The sequence below is a fragment of the Panthera tigris genome, chromosome E1 (genome assembly GCF_018350195.1).
Source record: "Panthera tigris isolate Pti1 chromosome E1, P.tigris_Pti1_mat1.1, whole genome shotgun sequence".
In the NCBI taxonomy this organism is placed as follows: domain Eukaryota; kingdom Metazoa; phylum Chordata; class Mammalia; order Carnivora; family Felidae; genus Panthera; species Panthera tigris.
This window is the reverse complement of record NC_056673.1, coordinates 57,270,651-57,291,434: the sequence shown is the minus strand read 5'-3', so window position 1 is coordinate 57,291,434 and position 20,784 is coordinate 57,270,651. Positions and strand designations below refer to the sequence as shown.

Here is a 20,784-nt window from a genome sequence, read left to right as displayed (position 1 = left end):
CAGAAACAAGGAGCGGGAGAGGGAGAGCGGAGTGGTGACCCTGACAGTCACCAGCAGGCCAAACGCAAAGGAGATCTGAGTAGTCACCTGCACTCCTAAGGGAGCACAGACGCATCAAATGCAAGGAATCTGGCCTCAAAAGTCATTCCCATCTTGAACCTGAAACGCTAATATCCGAGACATTACATGTACCTTGTTATTTGAAAAAAAAAAAAAAAAAAAAAAAAAAAAAAAAAAAAAAAAAAAAATTTTTTTTTCTACTTAATTTCTAAATGTCTTTGTACAAAACGCGTTTATACCTAGTTTGGTGTATATCTTAAGCGTGTGAGTAACAGTATGAAAAGATGCCCGGTCCACACTGCGGGGAACACAAGCCGTTCCTGTCGGCCTTTACACCACCCACACCGGGGGGGGGGGGGGGGGGGGGGGGGGGGGGGCTTCCCACGGGTGCGCCCGGGGCCCTGTGCTGTCTGCACCGTCTGCGTCCACAAGGCCTCCGTCCACTGTTTTTCGGTCGTGCTGCCCAGCAAACCCTTAATCCTGGATGAAGCCACCGTCCACTGTCCACTCCTGACTCAGATCACAGCCAGGTAGTCTGGTGTCATTATGAGTTTACATCCCTAACTGAGGACACCCTCAGTGCTCCCCGGCCGTCCTACAATTTCCTGGGTCTGCCCGGCCCCACTGCTTGTCAACGACTCACTCAAAGACCTTGCACTCCGGAGCGGATGATGAAGTCGGACTTTACTTTCCAGAAGAAACAAGAGCCGTGAGGCAAAACCTTCAAGTTTCTGCCACTACAAACACACGAGCATCACACTGTCCTCCGTCTCATGCTTCTGATACTCCCACCTGAGGCAAATACTGTATTTCACCAGTTTTAAGACTTCAATCTCTTCATATGTGAAAAGCATTTACGCCGGGATGTGTCTTACTGTTGTCGACAGGTCAGTCAACTGGCAGTGTTTTTTCCTTCTTGGTGCGTGAACACTGGCGCATCCCACAACGAATGATTTTGGAGAGACAACCGCAAGATGCTGCCCTCCGGCGGATCCCATCTCGGGGACTTCGCGTGCTTTGGGTCTCAAGCCCCGGACACCCTCCCGAGCAAACACAAAGGCCCAAAGCTTAAGAGTGAGCCTCTGACTGATTCTTCGTTTTGTAAACACGAGCACGCAAGAGAAGAGATCCAGCCACTCGGGTTTGTGTGGAGAGTGGAGGAAAGCACGTGTCCAACTTCTAAGTCGCCCGGGGGTCGTGCGGCCGCTCTCCGCGACGAGCTCCTCCTCGTCCCAAACCTCCACCACTGTCAAAGACCGCGACCACCACCACCCTCCTCGGCCCCAATCCCACCTCCCCATCTGTTGCCTCCCCTCCCGTCCAAACTTCTCGGAGGGCCTGTCGGAGCCTCCTCGTGCTGCCTCCTCACCCACCGCTGGCCCTTCCCCAGCCCATCTTGCCCTCTACTTTGCGGAAATGACGATCACGCAGCACTGCCTTGATGCTAACATCCAATGCCACGTTCTGAGCTGTCTTCTCCGCCTCTCCATTGTCTTCTGCGGCGATGGTCGCTTTGGCCATCCGAAGACACCCTCCTCCTCGGCCTCCGTGGCTCTCGACGTCCTTGCCTGGATTCCTGCTGGCCTCTCGGGCCACTCCTTCCCGCTCCCCTCTGGGGGCTTCTTCTTCTGCCCTTCCTTAAGGTTTTGTTGCAGACTCTCTCCGCTCAGACACTCATCGTGGGTCATCCCGTGTGCACCCATCAGCCCTGTGCTCACCATCCGGGCCCCCTGTGACTTCCAGAGATCTACGCCTGGCGGTCTTACAGGCGCTTCAAAGTCAGCATGCTCCCGGTATTCATCAGCTTCCTCACTCACTTTTCTTCGGAGTTTTGCAATCACGCTCTTGGCCTGTGGCTCTGTGCTGGAAACCTGGGCTCCGCCCTTGGTTCTTCCCTTAATCCACCTCAACCTACCATTAGCCAACCCCCAAACCTTGACATTCATAGTTTATCTTAAATGTTCCCTCTAAGTGCCCATCAAGCTCATCTGCCTGTTTCCGTTCCTAGTGCCCTGACCAGAGCCTGGAGGACTCGTCTGGACACTACAAGAGCTTGTCCGTTTCTTTTTCTTTAAGTAAATGAGTATGTACGTATACATACATGTATTTAGAGAGGGGAGGGGCAGAGAGAGAGAGAGAGAGAGAGAGAGAGAGAGAGAGAATCCCAAGCAGGCTTCCGCACCGTCCGCGTGGAGCCCGATGTGGGGCTCGATCGCATGAACGGTGAGATCACGACTTGAGTCAAAATCAAGTCAGGGGCATAGCCGACTGAGCCACCCAGGCGCCTCTAGACTGCTTACTATTGGGCCTGTCTCCCCGCATCTGATGTCAGCACGGTGCCTGACACACAGGAAGTGCTCAACAAACACTAAAGGACTTGACTGTTTTTCTTGAACACACACTCTGAAGTTAAAAAGCAACGTAGAAATCGCAGAATATAAAGAATATTCAGAATATAAAGACCATGCAACAGAAAAAATGCCAAACTGGAACGCCAGAGCCCTGGATTTCAGGCCAGCTACCCGATAGTGTGTATGATCCTGCTCAAGAAGTTTACTATCCCTGGAGCTCAGTTTCCTCACCTGGAAATGAAAAGTTTAGACCAGCTGACTCTCTAAGGTTTTATTCTGTGAGGACTGTTGCTTCAGAGTCCACTGAATGTCTCTACTGATGCCTGGCCCCTCTTTGCTCCTAGTTAGTTCCCTGGCCTTGGTACAGACATGGAATGTTTTTATAATTATTTAGATCTGAAGATTATTCACAAAGGCACAGGAGATAAATATCCATTCTATCTTTCCTTTTTTGAAAAGAAACCTATAAAACCTATTATAGGTTGATTTTTAAACATAGGGGCCTTCACACGTATTTTTTTCTGACATGGGCCTTTAGCCAATGAAAATAGCAGAAGTTCCTAAGTATTTACCCCAATGAGAGGAGGAAAACTTCCATCTACACAAACATTCACAGGAGTGTTTAGAGCAGTTTTATTCCTAATTGCCCCAAAGGAGAAGCAACCCAGATGTCCTTCAATAGGTGATGGATGAACGTACTGGTACAACCACACAAGGGAAAATTAGCATTTAAAAGAAACGAGCTATGGGGTGCCTGGTTGTCTCAGTCAGTTAAGAGTTTGCCTCTTGATTTCTGCTTAGGTCATGGTCTCCACGGTCTCCTGGTTCTTGGGATGAGACGTAGGGTTCTGCAGTGACAACATGGGAGCCTGCTTGGGATTCTCTCTCTCTCTCTCTCTCTCTCTCTCTCTCTCTCTCTCTCTCCCTCCCTCCCTCCCTCCCTCTGCCCCTCCCCGCTCACACTCTCATGCACAAGCTCTCTTTCTCTCAAAAGAAATAAACTTAAAAAAAAAAAGAAATGAGTCACCAAACCTTGAAGAGAATCATACACACATATTGCCAAGTAAAAGAAGCCGGTCTGAAAAGGCTTCGCACTATAGGATGCCTACTATGTGGCATTCTGCAAAAGGCAGAACTAGGGCGACAGGAAAATATGTGCGGGCAACGAGGGCCTGAGGAGGGCGGGAGGGACGAAGAGGCGGAGCACGGGGGACTTGCGGGGCAGGGAACAGGATGACACGGTCATCGTGGACACGTGCCATTATGCACGTGCCTAATTCCACTCGAAGCGTCCAACACTCACCTGGAAACTGCGGACTTCGGTCGCTAGTAACGCACCGACGCTGGCTCACAGACTGCAAGGAACGCCCCACACCGAGGCGGACGTTCCTCACAGCAGAAACGGAGGATGTGCTGGGGTGGGCGGAGGGAGTATGACGGGAACTCTCTGTACCTTCTGCTCAATCTTTCCATAAACCCAAAACCGCTCTAAAAAACAAAGCCTACCGGGACCCCTCGTGCATCGATGGTGACCATGCGAGCTGTGCAAGCACTGCGGAAAAGAGTGCGGGGCATCCTCGGAAAATGAAAGACAGAACCACCCTGGGACCCGCTAATTCCGCTACTGGGCATCTGCGCGAAGAAAAGAAAACATTAACTGGAGAAGATACGCGAACCCTGGGCTTACTGCAGTGTTATTTACAATAGCCAAGATACGGAAGCAGCCCCAGGGTCCACTGGTAAGTGAATGGGTAAAGACGATGCGGTACGAATACACGCGCGCGCACACACACACACACGCAGAGGAATAGCAGTCGGCCACAGAACACAACGAGATCCTAGTGTTTGTGACAACACGGGTGGATCTAGGGGTATAATGCTAAATGAAAGAAGTCAGAGAAAGACAAACACCGTATGATTTCACTCATATGTGGAATTTAAGAAACAAAACAAACAGAGACAAAGAGACTCTTAAATACAGAGAACAAACCGGTGGCTCCCAGAGGGGACGGGGGTGGGGGGTTGGGGAGAAATAGGTGAAGGGGATGAAGAGCACACTTAGGGGGCGCCTGGGGGGCTCAGCTGGTTAAGCGTCCGACTTCTGCCCAGGTCATGGTCTCGCGGTCTATGGGTTCGAGCCCCGCGTCGGGCTCTATGCTGATGGCTCAGAGCCTGGAGCTGCTTTGGATTCTGTGTCTCCCTCTCTCTCTGCCCCCTCCCCAACCTGTGCTCTCTCTACGTCTCTCAAAAAATAAATAAACGTAAAAAAAAAAAAAATAAGAGCACACTTAGGATGAGCACAGAGTCACGCGCAGCATCGCCGAATCGTTACAGTCCTTCTGTCTGTCATCCAGCCTCTTCAAAGGATGGAAGTGGAAGAAAACGTACCTGAACTCAAAACCTGATGGAGGGGCGCCTAGGTGGCTCGGTCAGTTAAGCGCCCGACTCTTGATTTCGGCTCCCGTCATGATCTTACGGGTTGGGAGTTCAAACCTCACGTGAGGCTCTACGCTGACAGTGTGGAGCCTGCTTGGGACCCTCTCTCTCTCCCTCTGCCCCTCCCCCACTCTCTCTCTCAAGATAAATAAATATGAAAAAAATAAAACAAAGAAACCTGATGGAGACAACTGGCAAGGGCTCAGAAGCAAAGAACCCAAGCTGACGGGAACCTGGGAAATCACCGTGTTCACCGTCACCCGCACAGACCCCCAGGGCCCAGCTGAGCTAATAACCAAGACGACACCAGCATCCTCGAGAGGAGACTTCTAATCTCTGACAGCAGCCACAGCTCTGCCACTAACTACACTGTCACTATCTTTCCAGAAAGATCAAAGGACAAATTCGGGGCTATTTTTCTTCAAAATATTTCCAGGAAAAGGAATTCATGCTACAGAGACGAAGCAGTGTGATGGAATAAACGAATGCTGTCAGTCCCTGGTTTCGAAGAAGTACAAAGAATGAATGCTACCAATCGGTAACTATTTTTGAACATAAAACAGCAATTCTAACATATCTGAATACGGACTATTTCCCCTTTGGATCTGTTCTTATGATATTGATGAATCAAACGGGCATTTTCTGACCAGCCATCCACCCTCTTCAGATACGAACTTCTCCATCTCTCGCCACCCAGAGAGTGGGTAGGGTATCACGACACTGCTCTTCTCAAACTCACCTGCCTCTAAGGTCATCCCTCGATGACAGAGGCTCACGGACGAGTCGACCCCACACATCACTGTTCCAATACAGCAGCAGAACGCAGCCAGGCGATGGGAAGCTTAGCCTGATTTAGGGACTGTCGACAAGTCACTGATTTAGAGAACATGAAGACAGCAGCCAAGTAATTTTGGTCTGTCCGAACTCTCTCCCTGAGCTTTCCTCGCCCTAATAAACTTTCCCCTTTTCTTTTAAATGACGGCGACACCTGCTGGGGAAAAGGCAGATAGGAAACCATCCTCTCAGAAAGCTCGGCTTCTTTAGAACAATTTTCTTTCCAAGAAACAGTTTTCTGCTTTCAGTGGCAGTTTTCAGAGGGCGCTGTCACAACGGGGTCCAAACAGGTTCTAAGTTCCCACTACTTCTCTCCCAAGACAGCCAGCTGCAGTATGGGTGGGGAGTTCAGGCCGACCCTTCGGGACAGGAGGGCTGCTCAAACTTCTGCAATACTCTTCAAACCCGGACGCCACCCAGCTCCCTCTCGGTGTGTGACGCGGGGCTTGCAGGTCACTGAGACATTGACCGACCTTTTACTCACACGTGCTGGTAAGCCCTTCCAGAGCCAGCCACTGTTCCAGGCACTGGGGGAACGCCAGAGAAGACAAAGGGCAGACTCCCACCCGTGGAGCGGACACCGTGGCAGGGCAAGAAGACAAGGACAGAAAACGCTACACTGTGAGATGCACGGCAGCAGGGGGCAGGTGCTGCGGGGAGTAAGGGGTCAAATCACAGTTCACTTTCTCTGCCCAGCATTCTTCTTACCCCACAGACTGTGTCTAACCCTCACGTACCCTCTCCATATTTATTTACTTGGAACAATTTAATGAGTATACTGGGTATACTGTGGAAAATACACTCAGTTCCCGTCCTTGTAGTTTATAATCTAGTAAGAGATTGTAACGATTCCACAGATACACAAGTTGAGGGAAGCCCGATACAAGTAACAGTGGGACAAAGGATCTAACTCCTGTGAGGCAGTGACAGTCAGGCCGGGCCTGGAAAACTGGCGGCCGCGTAAAACGTGTGTGCCTGAGCCGGTGTGTGGGTGTGGGGTCTGTGGGGTCTGTGGGGTCTGTGGGGTCTGTGGGCTCACACCTACCAGCCGGCACGGCACAGGGAAAGGTCCTGACCGGAGAGGGAGCTTCTGTGCTCTCAAGGACTGACACAAGGCCAGGGTGACTGGAGCTCGGTGCCCGAAGGGAGGGCTTCTGGGCCTGAGGCTGGGGAGGCAGGCGCAGGCTTTGCAAGGGTTCTGGGATCCATCCACCGATGGCTGGGAGAGCCCGTGGGGCGGCCTGACGGAAGGCTGCTCCGCGGTGTTCCTGTTCCGGCTGCAGCGCAGAGGAACCTGCAGCCTCCAGTTCCAGGGAGAAGTTCTCCAGGGAAAGGCTCCTTCGGTTACAAGTTCACGGGGTCTCGATACACTCTTTCACTGCTATTTAAACTCCACAAGCAGGTGACCTTGATCAAGACCCTGTCTGTGCAGGCTCCGGAGCCAGGGGATCCTGTCTGCTTGGCCGACGTCGCCTTCACAGGCAAGGGAGACAACACAGCAGCCAGTGCCCGCGGCAGCAGCCCCCTCCTTGCTCCACTCTAGAAATTCTGCGGGGCCCCCCTTGGGAGGTTAGGTTCCCACCGCCGTCCACCGTCCGCTCCTCACCAGGGGCTCAACAGAACCGGGAGCATGAGAGCACAGGGCACCCAGGGCACCCAGGCGTTTCCACCTCACTGCCCAAGTCATACTACCAAGACCTTCTTTTCTTTAAAAATGCGTCCGGCTCTGTGCTGACAGCTCAGAGCCTGGAACCTGCTTCAGACTCTGTCTCCCCCTCTCTCTCTGCCCCTCCCCCACTTACACACACACTTTCTCTCTCTCTCTCTCAAAAATAAATATTTAAAAAAATGTGGAAATATCAGATGGACAAAAAAGCACAAAGACTGAATAATCAACAAACCTTCATGTATCCAATCTCCAGTTTAAGAAATGAAATGTCACCGATTCCACCAAAGCCCATCTTCCCCTCCCTGGATGTATACCCCGAAGAGATTCTCACCATGAGCAATTTGGGATTTACCATTCCCACGCACCTCTCCAGAGACACAGTGTAGTGGTTACGAGTATGGACTTGGGGTTTAAACTTCAGCTCTGCCCCTTTACCGGCGGGCGATCCTGGGTAAGTTACTTAACCTCTGTGTCACTCAGTTGTGCCATCTGCAAAGTGGGGGTAAGTGGAGGATAAAACAGAGTTCCTTACTGAGAGGGTTCTCTGAAGGGTGAATGTTACTATAGGTAAAGAACTGTTCAGAACAACGTCTAGCATATAGTAAGTGCACTGTGTTTCTTATGTTAAACAAAAAACGTGCCACGTGACACTTAAGGACACTGAGGCAGACTCCACTCAGGACCGTCGCGCGGGTGTAGGGACCATGTGAGGGGATGTGCAGTGGGGGAGACAGACAGGGCTCATACCCGAGTGCAGCGGGGACAGGTGGGGATTTACGGTGAGGGAGCAGGAGGAGGGCAGTGGGAGGAAAATCGCTACGAGGACAATACATCAAGGGGCAGGGGGCTTCTGGCTGATCCGACCCAGCAGGACTCTGGCCGGAGGCAGGCCGGGAGGTCAGGCGTCACCCAGGGGCCGGTGGAGGATGGGGAACCCAGTCAGGTATCTGGGAAGCGGAGGGTGGTTCTGTGAAACTCACTCGCAGGGTTCTTGCTAAAACTGGATTTGACAAGGAAGTTCGCGGATGGGGCTGCCAGAAGGTTCAGGAGCCTGACTGAAGTTTGGTCAGCAGTCCTGGTCAGTCTTTCTTATTTTTTTAATGTTTGTTTATTTTTGACAGACAGAGAGAGACACAGAGACAGAGAGAGACAGAGACAGAGCATGAGCGGGGGAGGGGCAGAGAGAGGGGGAGACACTGAATCCGAAGCAGGCTCCGGGATCCGAGCCGTCAGCACAGAGCCCCCGACGCGGGGCTCGAACTCACAGACCGTGAGATCGTGACCTGAGCCGAAGTCGGCCGCTTAACCGACTGAGCCACCCAGGAGCCCCAGTCCTGGTCAGTCTTAACAATCCTTCTCACTCCTCTTCCTCCTCGAGGAAGCAGCGGGAAGGACTTTAAGCTGATGAACAAAAACTCAAAGTCACGTGACGTGAACTGCAATTAATGAACGAAAGAAGGGAGGAAGGTAGACAGAGACTCTGACAGAAGTGACCATGGTAAGTCAGCACAGGTACTGACATCTGTTCTCCTGACTGCAGGGTCAGATCTCTAGCCTGGCCCTAAACTTCCCACTTCATTTGGGTCTCACATCTCCACCGTCTGGAAAGTGTCGAACACCACACAGAACTTGATCAACAGTCACCCATCCCATCATTTTAAAAAATGTTACCGGGCGGTCGTCAAAGCCGTCTCCGCCTGCCCCCCTTCTCCAACACGCACACCCGCAGCAGGACTCACAGGGGTCTGGCTCATGGCTGCAAGGAGGCCTCGGTTGTGGACCAGGCCCGTCGGATGCATGTGCCCGTGCGACCCGGCAGCCAGCGACCTGGCCGCTCTCTGCCTGCCGCACCAGCTCCAGCCATAAGCACAGCCCTGGGGATGGTGGACGTCTGTTGCCGTGTAGGGTCCTAGTTCCCAATCACGACCACTCAGGCAGGGAAGCGATAGTGTTGATGGCGGCCTCCCGATCCCTGGGCGGCAGCGGCGACACGGTGCCGGTGCCGGTGAGGCCTCCTCACTCTCCCAGGGAGCAGCTCTCTGGGATGAGCTGTGGGGAATCTGCTCTGGAGGCCCAGCCTAGGGGGGCGCCCCTCTCCCTTCCCTCACAATGATTTTACAAGCACCTTGTACTTAAAAACAGCTAGAGTGGTTTCTATACACTTCATCTGAACTCTGATTAAGACCAGATTTGGGGGGTGGGGGGTGTGTGTGACTGGGTGGCTCGGTCGGTTGAGCATCCGATTTTGACTCAGGTCACAATCTCTCGGTTCATGGGTTCGAGCCCTGCACTGGGCTCTGTGCTGACGGCTCAGAGCCTGCAGCCTGCTTTAGAGTGTCTCCCTCTATAAATGCACATTAAGAAATTTAAACAAACAAACAAAAAAGACCTGATTTTTGTTTTTGGCAAGTAGTACATGCAACTCTCTCACCTTGACAACATCATGGTATGTGCTCATGACCTAGATATTCCACAGTGGTCTCCTGATAACGGCATTTACTGAAATGGGACCTCCTTACACACGCCCTCCGTTAGAGTCTCATGGGCTACCGCAATCACCCTAAAGCACACTGGCAGGTGAGCATGGAAAGTAACTTTTTATAAACGCCAAGCTAGAGGGACATGTTAACATACCTTATTTCTGAAATTTGGATGCACCTTACAATGAGTGTATAAATTTAATATAGTTTCATTGGCCCTCCAACTGCATCCGTATGGAAGACGTTATCAGATCAATGATGTTCCAGAACTGGTGGCATCTTAGAAGTTAAGAAATAAGGGCGCCTGGGTGGCTCAGTCGGTTAAGCGTCCGACTTCGGCTCAGGTCATGAACTCACGGTCTGTGGGTTCGAGCCCCGTGTCAGGCTCTGGGCTGACAGCTCGGAGCCTGAAGCCTGCTTTTAATTCTCTGTCTCCCTCTCTCTCTGCTCCTCCCCTGCTTGCTTGCATGTGTGTGCTCTGTCTCAAAAATAAACATTAAAAAAAAAAAAAAAAAAAGAAGTCAAGACATAGAAGTCTTTTGCATGATAAAGCATAGAATTTCTCTTCCATACAGATACCACATAATGGCAAAAGAAAAATACTCAAAAATCATGCCTTAACTCTAGCTATTTCAGAATCCATACTCAAAGATGTAGAGCTCTTAAAAATTTTAATTTACATTTACTGAGATCTATATAAAAGAGAACTATTTTCCAGGCCTAAAAGAATCTGTGATTCCAAGGAAGATTTTCATTATTACGATCTCTTCTGCAACCTACACAGCAGCAAACGCGGCAGCAAGAAGTTCCTTAGAACAAGAGGCGAGGGGAAGACGCTACGTGCAGGAGGGTCCATCTGCTGTGTTTATTGGCAGCCCCGGCGGGGTACCAAGCCCTGGCCTTCTGTGTGTTCTGTTGACGGCTTCTGGCCGATCCGTCACCATGGCAACTTGGGGAGCTCAACTCAAAATGAACACAAACTCATTAACTACTAACTACATTATCTTAGTGCCTGTTGCTAATGAGAGAATGCTGTTTAGAGGTGTTTTCTATTCTAATGTATTACAGTTACCTCTCTAAAAAAGCATGAAATTAAATTAAATGCTACTCTTAGTACACCAGACTGGATAATATGAATGTTAAAGTAAATTTGCTTTAATAATGACCGCTAACAGTAAGAATCGTTTTATTAGAAGATTACTTTGTTTTGGTCCTTGGATTCTTCTACTCTCAAGAAATGAACATACAGGCAATTATCATACAGGCAAATATTTCCAACCTCTTTTAAGCAACAGCCAGCAGATTTAGAAGATCCAAGTAGAAAAATTTGATAACAGCATATGTTAAAGCCAAGTAAACAATACAGCATTAATATATATTGGCTTTTCTATCACCTTTTTAATATGGAACACTGGGGATATGAATATGTCCCCAGATGAGGCAACACACTGGACAGACATGAAGGGTGAACAGAGTCCCCTGAGCACAGAGATTCTCGGCTCTCTCACCTCCAGCCTGACCTCGTCTCTTTCCATACTCAATCATCTGGAACTGAACTAGCTCTTGAAAAACAGCAGATCCTAAATCTCATGAAACACAGAAGGTTTAAGTGGAATTATGTCTGAAACGTATTCTCTCAGGGCATGCTTACTGCCTCGTGTGGCAGGACCGCACGCGGGCGCGCGCCTGTGTGGGTGTGTTTTCTGTAATAAATGTACAAATTGTGGAACAGCGTCGATCCTGCGATGTTTATCCTCCAGAAGTGCAGAATCCTACAACCTGCCAGAAGAGGGAGCCCGAGACAGACTATGCCAACATTCAGTGGGAGAAGGCTGGGGAAGGGGAGGCAAACCGGCCATATTGCAAATGGGTTTTGAAAAGGAATATCCCACCTCCACGTGCCCTGTGCACACTGGGTCCCCATCCACCTTGGCCTCAGTGACGCCACTCTCCCCCGTGGCCGACAATTCACCTGCTGCGCCAGCTCTTTGTTTGGTTCCGGAGAACGCCACCCCAGCCGGCCGGCCTTTGCAAATGCCGTTCCCTCTCTCTGTGGGCGCCCTGGAGTCCCCTCTCTGCTCTCCCCGGCCTAGCTAGCTGCCTTCTCTCCATCCTTCAGATCTCAATTCAAGCTTCACTCAGGATGCCTCGGCCCCTCGCAGCCCGGTTCCGATTCTTCTGTTCTATGCTCTCATTAAACAACGTTCCTTTCCATCACAGCAGCCGTTCCAGTCAGTAACGACACGGACAGCACTGCGGCTGAGGTTTCTGCCCGTTCCCCGTAAGACTCTCCCCTCCAGGAGGGTGGGAAGCCTACCTGTGCCTTTAAATCTCTCCCCCCACAGCGAACAGTGCCAGCCACACAGGAGGTATTCGGTAAAGTATCCGCCGGAACAGATTAGCCCGGTCAGTCTCCAGGCTCTGTCTGCCCCGCACCACGACCCTTCCTCTCTGCCCACCCCGCGCCACACAGTCATCAAGTAGGCGGCGGTCTCAATGTACCCGCTGCCCCCAGTTCTCTCGCCACCGTCGGACTCATCTTCAATCTGGCATGCTCCGTGATCCTTCTAAAATGTGAACCTCATGATGTCACTCTCCCATTCAAAATCTCCAGTGGCGCCCTCTGGTCTAAAAGGTCACACCTGGAGTCCCAACATGGGCCCTGTGGGCCTCCCTGCCCTCCACCTCTCTAGTTTCAACTCACTGTTCGTGGTAGGACAGGCTGGTGAGAGGGGCCTCATGGGTGGGTTCAGGATGGCTGGGAAAAGGCACCCCCCACCTTGTGTCATGTGCACAGCTGACTTGGGAACAACCGGGAGAGGGGCCAGTCCCAGCCTGTGTTTATCTTGTTCTAAACCACTATTTGCCTTTCCCCCAGTTTTCCCACTTATTTTTAAAAACAGGCCATCTTTTCTTCCAGGGATATAAATATTGAATGAAAAGTGAAATGTACTTAAATCCTTTCAGGAACAAGACGTGGGATAAATAAAACACAACCCCCGGAACATTTTATTGAGTTCATGTGCTTATATATCTAACCTGTCTCTTTGAGAACAGAGAATTTATCTCTGTCTGGTGGATATTTGTTAATTGTCTAATTAATGAACTAACTCGACAACTCTAGCTAGCAAAAGGTGACTAACCACTCCTTTATTAATGCAATCTTTAGTGGACGTGTTAAAAGCTAGATAGAACGTGATCACAACTACTGTATTTTCTGAAATTACTGTGTTACAAATAACCGCACACATAGAAAGAAAGGGCAACGACTGAGGCATGAAGAAAACTAAGCTGCCACGATGAGTCTCTCTGCCCAGCTCTAGAGGCCAATTTACTAGTAGAAACCAGTCAGGAATAAGAGAGCAAATAACTCAGCTTTTTAAAAGGTAGCAAAACGTTTGACTAATTCGCCAAAGATCCGTGGAGAGCAAGAAAGCACAGGAATGACATTCAACACCATCAGCCCTTACAGATATCCAGTCAAGGGCACAAGGAGAGATCACCACCCACCTATTAGAATGGCTACCAAAATCGAGACTGATTTTCCAGGTGTTGGTAAGATGTAGAACTGGGAAGGGGTGTAACCACTTTGAAACGTTCTGCGGTTTCCTCGAAGGGTAAAGCCGTGTCTACTCCAAGATCCGGCCGTTCTATTCCTACACATCGACCACAGAAAAAATCATAGCAAATGTCCATACAGAGACTTCGGTATCAAAGTTCGTAGAGGCTCTATTCACGGGAGTTAAAAACCAGAAACAACTCAACGTGCCCACGAACGGGTAAATGGACAAACTGTGATGTACCCAAACGATGGAACTCTGCTCAGCAACGAAGAGGGGTGAACTGCTGATATCCACGACAGGGACGAAATCTCTAAAGCATTACTGAGGGAAAGAAGCCAAGAGCGAATCCTGTGTGATTCCGTTTCCCTAACGAGAGTCTCGAAAAGAAAACCCGCGGTAGTGACGGGAAGCGAATCAGCCAACGTTTGCCTACGGACCGATGCAGGCGGGGAGGGCATGGGAAGTGGCTAGGAAGGGTCGGGGAAACCTTCAGGAGTGGTTTCATCGCGGGGACGGTTTCATCGCGGGGACGGTTTCCAGGCTCGCACGCACCGAAACTTACGAAACACGTGCAGTGTACTGTGTGCCAATTTAAATCAATAAAGCTGTTTTAGAAAAAAGAAAAAAAAAAAAGAAAGTAATCTGTTAAGTGATTTCTCCGAGAGCAGATTGTCAGCTTCCTTTGGAGCTATAAACTGTAACTTTCGCTAAACTTGGAACTGCCTTTACGTTTAACGTTTGGCTTAGTTAAGCTAAACGGGGATGTGGACTTTCACTTCGTCGGAGACTCATCAGAAGGGCCTGCAAGGAGATGTTGTCAAAGGGCCTGTAACAGAAGCAGCGTGCGGCTTCCCAGCCACCGGCGGATATTCCCTTCCTTCTAAGTCTGAGGGGGAACTTCTACGCACGTACCCGCTTAGCTGTCTTCCCCCCGATAATTTCTATCCTTTTAAGCTGCCTACGTATTAGGGGAAAATTACCACACCTTAATATACTTTCTTTCATTCCCACGGAAAAAATAGGAATGCATTTATTATATCTTCCTTCTCCAGGGATTTAACAGAAAAACTAAACAATTACTTTAAACACGGTAACATGGCTAAAGAGAGATATCTAATATTTAAAATCCTCTAAGATACCATCCCATAAAGATCCCTCACAAACTGAATCCCTTAGGAATTTCAGCCTCACTTGAAAAGACCCTAAGGTACTTCCTAAAATGAGCGATTACACTGACAATGGATATACGATGTTGATGTGTCCCTCACAGGACAGTACGATACATATATAACTGGCAGCCGGAAGATGAGGTTCTAGTGTTCTGCCCCTAATTACAGCTGTCCAGACATAGACTAAGCGCTTAACCTCTCTGAACCTCATTTCCTAATCAATGAAGGAACTGGAGAGTCTCTAAGGATCCCTCACCCCCTAAGATTTTGTTAATTTTGTAGACAGGCAAACAAAACGCCATATTTTATAAACCATACTATGCCGAGCACGCTAACCAGACTTGTAGCTACTGCTTCTAAGAGTAGCTCATACGCTCAAAATAATATCTGCTTTGGTTATGTGGACGTGAACGTGAATACACGTGAACTCGGGGAACCTGGCCAATTTCACCACACCGTGTGATTCAGGAACACACGGACGTGACGCCTGATAAAAACAAACCGTTGAGTGTTGTGCTGAGCAAATAGCTCAGGACCGAGTGAACCGCAGTCGGCCCGCGCCGCCGAAGAGGAGGGCCAGCTAACTGGTGAGGCGGAGGCTGGGTCCTCACTTCCACTCGTCCATATCTACACCCGACTACGAGATTGGGGGGGCACGCTCTCAGCTTCACTTCTCACCTGCATTCGTACTGAGAGAAATACACGTCGAGAATGAGCCTTAACAGGACTACAGCACAGTGCGTATCATCTGTGACCCCCCAAAACCCCTGTCACCCCGCCTAAGGCTGCCGAGGGCATACGGTTTCAACTGATTTACGTTAACAAAAGCTCATAAAGATTTTCGTAAAATTAGCGTGACAAATTGAACGCATGGCAAAGTTGAACACCCGATCGCAAAACTTAAATTATAGTCCACCCTTTGAAGCAAGATTAGGAGACTAATCATAATGTGTGAATTTATTACAGTATATGACTCAAAACCATAAAGCGTTAATCATATGGAGTTTGAGACATATCGGGTCATCAAGATACTCGCTTTCATACATGATATAATTAACTGAGCTTCTTGTATGAAAACTTATCTATTTTATGAACTTTAGGAAATCTGGTCAAAACCAATAAATTAAATTACTTCACATTTATGGATGTTATAATTAATCCTAAAAAAATTAAATTCATAAAAGACCCAGAACACAATAATAGACAACTTGGGCTCACAAAGTCATCACATCACATAGAAAGCTATTGTTATCTGTGCCCAAATTAAGAGCAGCGCCCAAAATAAAGAAAACAGATCACGGATTACCGAAGCAAAACCCATTAAAAAGCGTCAGGTGCTCAGACGGCAGAAATACAATACATAGGTTGGTGGTATCTCACGACAGGGTCATGTCTGACTGCCAGCCCCCAGCTACGAGAGCACCCCGAGTCTCACCGAGGCGGAACAAGTCACTGTGTTCCGCTCCCTCTCCCTCTAGTCACCAATAACGCAGAGAGAGTGTTTCACAGAATTTACAAAAAACAATTTTGCTTGTGAACAGGCTCTCACGAAGGTTTTCCAAGTGCGGAGCGCAGTTCTTTGAGGGGCAGGGGCCGAGGGGAGTGCTCATCAGGGAAAGGGCGGGCCCAGCCTGTGGTGCCCCACACGCACGTCCAGTCAGAGATTCAGAACCACCTTCCTGCAGGCAGTTAATTTCAATCTGAACCAGTAATAGGGGAGCACCTGAGAAAAATGTAAACCTCGATACTGCTCATATTCATTAACGAATTACCTAACGGCACTGTTAGAGTATTTATAATTTAAAACGCCTTTTTTCGTTGTTTAGAAGACATTAATAACCATTACTGTTATGTGTGCTGAGGCTAGTTATAGTTAGCACAGCTGATGACAAATTGGACCCAAAGGAGCAGTAATGTAGAGGAGAGAAAAGGAGAACGTAAAATACCAGCAGAGTTTGGAGTACGCAACGGCAATACTCATCGGAACGGTAACGGGAAATGATAACTCCGGGTAGTGTGGCAGGACCACGTAAGTCACGATCACTGCACAACCAAAAGCGATTTGTTACTATCTGAAGAGTCAATGATGACAACAGAATACAGCCGAGATTGAATCGGGTTATGAAAGCTTCCCAGAATGTTTTAAAAAAGAAAAAAAAGGGGGGAAGTGGGGGGATTCAGAACAACGATCCTGTAGTTGTAAGAGGTGAGTGTTAAGAAACCACTGTTTCTTATTCAAGATGGTCACTGCCAATATAACTATGCACCACAACCCTTTGGACCTTCTGGAAAAGTGTGATATAAACTCCCACTGCTTCTCCGAGTACAGAAAAATGTCCTTTTTGAGAACCAGGCTGCCGCTCAGTATTGACTTGATAGGAAGTGCCAGGCGTACTGCGACCCTGGTGCAGGGACTCGGAGGCCCGCTGCACGGGGGTCGGGAAGCCCAGGCCCTCTCCGGTCTGCTCTCTCCACGAACTGCTGGCCAAGTGCGGGCCACTTAACTCGCGCCATCAGCCTGTCTCTTCACGGTAAACGAACACCTGCTCCGCTCGGGCATGCGGTTCAAATGAAGTCATAGACACAGATTTTACTTCGGAAACTAAGACGCCAAACAAAAGTAGGGTCTTACCAGTGGCACCACCCGAAACGGCACCCCGCTAAGTGTTTACAGCGTGTGTACATGCTTGCGTGTGCTCGCGTGTGTGACTGTGCACACGTGACGGTCCAACAGAAACTGTAACATCGTAACCATTCGTTACAGCTAACCCTTACTGAGCACCAACTGTATGCCGGGCCCTGAGCCCGTTCCCTACATGGTCTCACTGGATCTGCACAAGCAGCTTTACGAGGTGGGAACCATGTGCACACCAGCTTTCTCATTTTAAACAGGAGGTGCTCGAGGTTGACAAGTGAGGTCGTCGGCCCCAAATTACAGAGCTGGTGTGCGCGGATCCCGCACGCGCACGTGCCACCGGACTGTCCCCGACTAGAGTGAGCACGGAGTGAAGCTCGTGGCGTGGCTGCCGCTTCGCTCCCTTTCCAGCAGATCCCAGGGATGCCCAGGTTTCTGAGGGAACTACGTGCGTTTGCAACACCCACAAGGCAGTCATAAGCAAAGTCGGGACTCAAAATAATAAAGAAATCTTTTCTGTATCAGTAAGCAAAGAGGGAATAAGAAAAGAATAGACCTCTTTTTATTATAAAGAGTCAGCAAAGAGAAAGTGGAAGCTTCAAAAATGTCAGTATCTTTCAGTCTTATTCAGACCGGATCAACATTATCAGCTTAGTCCTTGTTTGGTGGAAAGCAAACCAAAGGAAAATGAAAAAGCATTTTTTAGAAAGCGAATACAACGTTCTTTAAGCATTTTTAGGTCAAACAAATGCCAATGAAATACAGATGTAAAAACAGTGATAAATGAAGAATTTCACAGTGAATAATAAAAGAAGATTCAAAAGATTCAAAGGGTTAGAGTCTTTGTTTCTAACTATCAATTGAAACGAGAGTCACCCTCATCATAAAAAGTCTGCTGCTGCAGTAAAATGTGCTGCCCGCAAATAAAATAAACTTACCTTTGGTTTTTTGATCAGCAGCCTGAAAAAGAAAAAATCAGAAACTCTTTAGGAATAATAATGTGTAGAGTGTGCACATCTATGAAAGTTTATACACAGACTTTAATACTGTAAATTTTAAAAATGAGTTTTTGCCCAGGTGATTTATTAAAATTTATTAATGAGAAAAATGTATAATTGCCTACATGCTATCACATGCCAACAGTGATCTCAAGACCAAAACAGCCACCTATCTGGAAGCTCATCCGAGCTCTGTATTTTAATACAGACTAAAAAGTATACAGTTTAAATCCCAAGACACATTAAACTAGGCAAGAACAACAAATGGCATAACTTGGTGGATTGAACGCCATAAAATTCAAGTGCGACCGAAAGATTTACAGTAGGACTTTCAATTCTTAACATTTACTAACAGGATTTATAAAAGAACCTCGGCCAAATCTGCGAAACCGGCTTCTAGCTTCCCTAAGCAAATCAGTTACGCGGCCCTTTCCTCACTTCTCAGACACGACTGCCCTGGACGGGGCGCCATGAGCGAGGAGAGCGGACCTTCTTTAGCGGCAACAACGAAAACCAGACTCCTCTCAAATGCCGCTCTACCACTTCCAGCCCCCGAAGACAGATACTCTGCGGCTGTCACCCCATTTCCGTTTCGCTAGTATAACAGCTATTTTTTGCTAATCAAAGATTTGGCGTACTGCTTTTTGGAGGTCATCAAACGAAACTCTGTAACATAATGGCCGGGACGGGGCAAATGAGGCACGTGCTGATTATAGTCAATGGGGTGGTGGTTCTGGCCAAACCTTTTTCTGAGCACCTTCCTTCTTTTTCTTTTCTTCCTGCTTTTTCTTTTTCTTTTCTTCCATCAAACGTTCCTCTTTTTGTGTTTCTTGTTCTTTCTCCCTGTTCAACATAAAGAAAGATGGCATTAGTATAAAGTCCCTCTTAAACCAAATGGTACGCAGAAGGGCGCTCCAAGAAGAGGCACTAAAAACGGGGCCACTTCTCGGGGCCACGGCCAGTTGTGCTGAGCGCACTAGTGCTTCCGTGGCTGTTCATTCAGCCCACGTGTCAAACGCCATGCTTCCAGAAGGCAGTGTGTTAGGCGGTAAGGGCGCGGCCTGCAACAAGACTGCTCATACAGCCCGGCCCCAGGCCTGCGTCCCTCTGCTCAGGAGCCTCGCTGTCAGCACCCCCGAGGGCACCGATCAAAAATGCAAATTCCTAGGTTCCACCCTAGCCCGAATCAGAACCTTCGGAGAGGATTCTTTTTTTAAGTTTTTCTTTCTTTATTTTTGACAGAGGGAGGAGGAGGGAGAGGGAGAGGGACAGGAAGGCAGGAGCCGAGAGAGAGGGAGACAGAGAATCAATCCCAAGCAAGCTCTGTGCTGTTAACGCAGAGCCCGACGTGGGGCTTGAAGTCTCCAACCGTGAGATCGTGACCCGAGCTGAAATCAAGGTTGCACACGTAACCGACTGAGCCACCCGGGTACCCCCAAGGCAGTTAAGCAAAGATTCCTACCCAGCGTGGAAAGCCGCTACAAGGCTACACGGGAACACAGCGCAGAGTCACGGCCCTCGGAAGGGTGAGCCCTGTAAGCCAGGCCTCGAACACTGCAGGAGCATCCGGCTGGCACGGCCTGGTGGGTCAGATACCAACTTACTGCTGGGCAGCTCCAAATTCAACCTTCAACACACACTGCTGTGCGTACCTGGGCGGGTTCCTTCAATATTTCTCCTTTCCAGTGGGCGCGACTGAGCATGTAGCTCGCTGTGAAGACGCCAGTGAGGACCCCAGCCATGGGCCAGAAAGGGCGGTCCCTCAAGCAACCTTGCAGCACGTGGTCTAGTGTCACCTGCCCGTGACCCTTTGCACACAGACACCGTGTGCTCCAGGCCCCCTGCCAATCACCCCGCCCCTACGTTCGTCTCTTGTGGTCCCGCCAATGACACGGCCCTCCCGCCGGGACCCCGCGTGCTCCCCATCTCCTGCCGCACTGATACTCCTTCCCCAGCACGTCCACGCGGCGGGCCTGCCACCAGGGCCGCGCTTCCGGTGCTCCCGTGCAGCCGCACGCCTGGCTACTACTGGCCGTGGCTCTCCCGCGCCAGGCGCGTGCCGCAGAGGGGCACTTCCTGCGGCCCGGCACCCGCGCCCGCGCCGCCAGGGAGGCGCTCTGCCACCAGAGGGCCGCCGCTTCGCCTCCCTCGGGGAGCCTGGGCCCCGGCCTCGCTCGGGCACTCTCCCTCAAGCCAAGGCGCCGCGCAGTTTCTACAATGGCTCCTGTCCCGCCACAGCTTCCTTCTTCTTTGTGGGAAACTTGCCCTGTACGTGACCCTGCCGTTCCCGTCTCCTGCCTCGGCTGCCCGCGCCGGTGCTGGCGGGAAAGGGGATTCACCAGACCAAACAGGGAGCAGCGGGCACAGAAGCCTCAGGAAAACCTCATCCAAGCATACATTAATGTTGTTTTGAAAGTACCGATTTTGAGAGTTCCATTCGTAAATGTGTTTTATATACATACGGTTACACGCATAAGGAGTTTCAACCTACTGCCCGTGTGCACCTATTTAAACACTATCATAATAAACATAATTCAAGTCAGCACCATGTGGGTGGGTGTCCTTAGAGAATATTCTTCTTTATTATTT

At 49.6% G+C, this 20,784-nt stretch overlaps 1 protein-coding gene across 3 annotated transcripts in view; it reads right to left on the bottom strand.

Moving 5' to 3' along the window:
- Positions 1–18,963, bottom strand: part of TNRC6C (trinucleotide repeat containing adaptor 6C) — a 96,833-nt gene extending 77,870 nt beyond the window's left edge. For 2 of the 3 annotated variants that reach the window (XM_042967327.1, XM_042967329.1), the window contains exons 1-2: positions 18,834–18,883; positions 18,136–18,157 (exon numbers count right to left, since the gene is read on the bottom strand). The gene's annotated coding sequence lies outside the window, so the exon portion shown is untranslated. Of the gene's footprint in view, positions 1–18,135; positions 18,158–18,833; positions 18,884–18,938 lie in introns of those variants that run through there. The other variant, XM_042967328.1, reaches the window with a different exon arrangement.
- Positions 18,964–20,784: the final 1,821 nt, after the last annotated feature.